Here is a 4,986-nt window from a genome sequence, read left to right on the forward strand (position 1 = left end):
CTGTCTGTTTGTTTGTCTTTTTCTGTAGAATATGACTGCTGCAGGTAATCTGGCTAATCTCTCCATGCGATCCATCCTGGATCGGGAGAGACTCACTGGTGGAAACTTTCTCGACTGGTACCGCAACTGAGAATTGTTCTCAGGCATGAGCGGAAGCTCTACGTGCTGGAAGAAGTCGTTCCTGAGGATGAACCAGCGACCAATGCGCCTAGGGCTGTCAGAGATGTTTACCATAAGCACAACAATGACAACCTGGACGTGACCTGTCTGATGCTCAGATCTATGTCGGCTGAGTTGCAGAAACAACTCGAAGGAACTGATGCCTTCGATATGATCGAGCATCTCAGGACTATGTTAAAGGAACAGGCAAGGGTCGAACGATTTAACGTCCTTAAGAACCTGGTCAACTGTAAGATGACCAATAGTTCACCCGTGAGTACTCATATCCTCAAGATGAAGGGTTATCTGGAGGATCTTGACAGACTAGGGTTGGAGGTTAGTCGTGAATTGGCAGTAGACCTAGTTCTTCAATCCCTGTCGGATAGTTTTGACCAGTTTGTCATGAACTATAACATGCATGGGATGGAGAAGGACTTGATCGAGCTACATGGGATGTTGCGGTCGGTCGAGCAGAACATCAAAGTCGAGAAGAGTGTCCTAGTGGTTGGAAAGAGTTTCAACAAAAGGAAGCGTTCCAAGAGCAAGAAAGGCAAGGGCAAGACGACAATAGTTGCCGCCGAGCCTAAGTCTAAGGCTGAGAAGGGAGAGTGCCATTTCTGCCATGCTATTGGGCATTGGCGCAGAAACTGCAAACTCTACCTGGAAGATCTGAAGAATAAGAAGCTTGCAGAAGCTTCATCTTCAAGTATCTTCGTTATAGAGGCTAATTTGTTCACTTCTACATCATGGGTATTAGATACCGGATGTGCCTCACACATTTGTGGAAATGTGCAGGGCCTGAGAAGAAGTAGGCAGCTAGCGAAGGGTGAAGTGGATCTCCGTGTCGGGAATGGAGCAAGAGTTGCTGCGTTGACCGTCGGGACTTATGATCTTACTTTACCTTTTGGACTTGTGTTAGAATTACATGATTATTATTTTGTACCTGCCATTAGCAGCAATATTATTTCGATTTCATGTTTGGATTCTGATGGTTTTCGTTTTGTCATTGAGAACAAAACTTTATCTATTTATAGAGGCGCTTTATTTTATGGTAATGATTACTTGTTTAATGACCTTTATATTTTGGAGGATAAACCATCTGGACACAGTTCGATCTATAATGTTAGTACCAAGCGGTTTAAGCCGAACGACTTAAATCCGACCTATCTCTGGCATTGTCGACTTGGTCACATCAATGAGAAACGCATAGCGAAGCTTCATTCTGATGGACTTCTTGATTCTTTTGATTATGAATCAATCGAATCGTGCAATTCTTTTTTCATGGGCAAGATGACAAAATCTCCTTTTACTAGAAAAGGAGAAAGGGCTACAGAGTTGCTAGAACTCATACATACTGATGTACGCGGTCCTACGAGCTCACCCGCTAGAGGAGGTTATCTGTATTTTGTTACGTTTACTGATGATTTCAGTAGGTACGGTTATGTCTACTTGATGAGACATAAATCTGAAACACTTGAATTGCTCAAGATTTTCAGAAACGAGGTACAGAACCAACTTGGCAAGACGATCAAGTTGCTTCGATCTGATCGAGGTGGCGAGTATATGAGCCAAGAGTTCACTGACTATCTGGCAGATTGTGGGATTTCTCACAGCTGACTCCACCTGGACCCCACAGTGGAATGGCGTGTCCGAGAGGAGGAACCGAACCTTATTATATATGGCACGATCTATGATGAGTCAGGTCGATCTTCCTAAATCCTTCTGGGGCTACGATCTGGAAACGGTTGCGCTTATACTGAACAACTGTCCAACAAAATCGGTTCAGAAGACACCATATGAGATATGGACTCGGAAGCGTCCCAGGTTAGCGTTTATGAAGATTTGGGGATGCGATGTTTATGTGAAACGTCTGGCTTCTGATAAGCTATCCGCCAAATCTCATAAATGCATATTTGTGGGTTACCCTAAGGAAACAAAAAGGTACTGGTTCTACAACCCATCCGAGAACAAAGGGTTTGTTGCTCGGAATGGATCTTTCTTGGAGAGAGAGTTCATCTCCAAGAGATTTAGTGGGAGTAGAGTAGATCTCGAAGAAGTTCGAGAACCACAAATAGTCGAAGAACCGAGTGAACAGGTCGAAACAGTTCAACCTGTATCACAAGTTGTTGAGACGGTACCTCCTAGTGGATCTCGGAGATCTGGTAGAATTCGCCAAGAGCCTACAAGATACGGTTTTCTTGTGATTGGAAACGACGAACTCATGTTGTTAGAACATGACGAGCCTGATACGTGTGTATCGAGTCTAGAATTTATACCCGATTCACAACTCACCGCAAGTATACGGATCGTCGTAACACGGGGTCGAACACAAGGACCGGTAGCTAAGTCTAAATCCTAATCGAAACTAAATCGAAACTAAATCGAAGCAAGCAAGTGAAAGTGATGGTGGAAGTATATGGAAAGAATAGAAAATAAAGAAGCAAAGCAATAAAAACGTGTAAACTAGCAAGCAAAGATGACCGTGGGTGTCGGGACCGTATTCGCGTGTATGGGTATATGCTAAGCATGCGAGAATCACGATATTGAATCTGTATTCGGGAATCATCAAGTAACAAAAATAGAGAAATCACCTTCCAGCATATAACTCACTATCTAAGGTTTTCTAAATCCATATCCCTATGTGATTTATCAAACTAGATGCATGAAGAACACTATCATCAACCCTAGATCGATCAAACCATATTCCTATGTGAATAATACGATCTATCCTATCGATTCTGATCCGAAACTAAACTCATATTCCTATGTAGTTCAGAATCTGAAACAATTGGTCAAGGGGTTAGCAAACACCAATCGTAACTCCATAGGTCCCAAAGAACAACCTTATCCCACAAACTATATATAGAAGTCTGGAGAACTATCAATTCGACACGGTTCCAAAACACAAACGAATCCCTAACCCACAGCCGTGGATCTACTCATGGTTCATGGAAAAACACTGAGAAAAAAAAGAAACAGAAAGAAAAGAGGGAGAACAAAGGCTAATGTCGACAGCAATGCGTTCTTCACGTTCCAGCTCTCCTTCTTCTTCCCGAAATCTCGTTTTACTCCTATTTCCTCACCAAAGCTCTCCAAAGTCTGTGTAAAGTCTGTCTCTCTTTTGGACGTCTCTAGAGTCCTTTTTTCAACTCTAGGCGGCGCTCCCCAAGTCCTACTCCTACTCCCGTTCCAATTCTGAAAATTCGATCTGGGCTTTTTTCTGGGTTTTGACTCGGACCGAGTCAGTACTCTGACTCGACCGAGTCAAAACGAAACATAATGAATTAAAAGGGAGACATAATGAATTCGGCCCAGCCCAATCTTCTGACTCGGGCCTTCTGACTCGGGCATGTTGACTCGGGGTAAACTGACTCGGACGTTCTGACTCGGTCTCCTCGTAACAGGCTTGAATTGGGCCCTTTTCAGCATGTTGACTCGGCCCAATTTCTGTTATTGACTTTGGCCGAGTCAAGGTAGGAAGTTCTTGATGTATTTTAATCCTTTTAGCTCTAGATTGCTTCCATCTTGGTCCAAATCTCATCCAAGACCTGTAATCCAATAAAAACACAACCAAACCGAGTTTCGTAGCCTAACGCGCCTATAATGCCTATAAATGAATATGATCCTCATATAAATACTATAGAAACGCCCTGAAAATATAGAGAGAATTAGGAGTTATCAAATCCCCCCAGACTTAAACCTTTGCTCGTCTCGAGTAAAGAACGAAGGAATAAAATCTGCAAAATAGGGATGACGAACATCAAATAGCATCATCATGAAACTCAAAAGCGAAACATCCATCCGATGCTAGCTCCCCGTGAATCGTACCCAAACCGGTCTACTATGATCTTTCTACCAAAGACTAATCTACCTAGTCATGGGACTTTTATTGTCACCTAGAACCCATTAGAATCTCTACAACTCACCAAGCCTATTTCTGAACCTATCCTTATCTCAACTTTTGCTTTTTTCGATCTTAGTTCTACTTCATGCCTGGATTTTTACCTTTTTGTAGGATTTTTCCGTCAAACGCACGCATCTCGGGTTTCTAGGACGTTGAAGTTGAAAGACATCGGTTTTCTTCTCTTTTCTTTTTCCTTTCAATGCAATGTCCGACCCACAACTTAGACCCGAACCATCGATCGATGCACTCATGTCCTCGAACGATTTTCGTTACCGAGATTTTGACAGCGGAGTGTCGAGATGCTCTATTTTTCCAAGGCATTTGTTGAACTAGATTTCATCGATCTGCAAGACTCGGAAAAGATTCTAAACGAAACATATAACCTGGATATAGTCGTTTCAACTCCGTAGGTCCCAAACAACATTGTCGCAGCACCTTGATGTTCAGAGTGGAGGATGGGCTGCATCGAGTCCTCTCGTATCTGTCGACGTTGACTCCCACTCGTCTAGCAATCCGGGTGATCATACCTCCGACGAACACTTCGACTCCAGAGTCTGCCTGCTGGATCGAGTATAGGTGGAGTGCTACTCGGGATGCTAGATCAACGCGAGACATTCCCTAGTCGGACCCATCGTAAAGTGGACTCAGGGCCTATCGGATGAACTGTAGCTCCGTCTGGGATACTGACCCTGGATCTTTCCTAGCAAACAGTGTGTTAGCTAGGATCATATGAAAATACCTGACTGCAGGGTGTCGGATCCATGTAGACTTCAGACGACTTGCTATGTAGTCGCAGGATCCTATCTCTGACCAGAACTGTCGTAGTGCGGATCCGCTCACGGATGGAAGCTCGGCCGTCTCTCTGGGAGTAACACCGAGGATCTCAGAAAACTGAGCCATGGTGAGGTGGTATGGACGCCCGG

This window comes from Tarenaya hassleriana, unplaced genomic scaffold (genome assembly GCF_000463585.1).
Source record: "Tarenaya hassleriana unplaced genomic scaffold, ASM46358v1 Cleome98, whole genome shotgun sequence".
Taxonomy (NCBI): domain Eukaryota; kingdom Viridiplantae; phylum Streptophyta; class Magnoliopsida; order Brassicales; family Cleomaceae; genus Tarenaya; species Tarenaya hassleriana.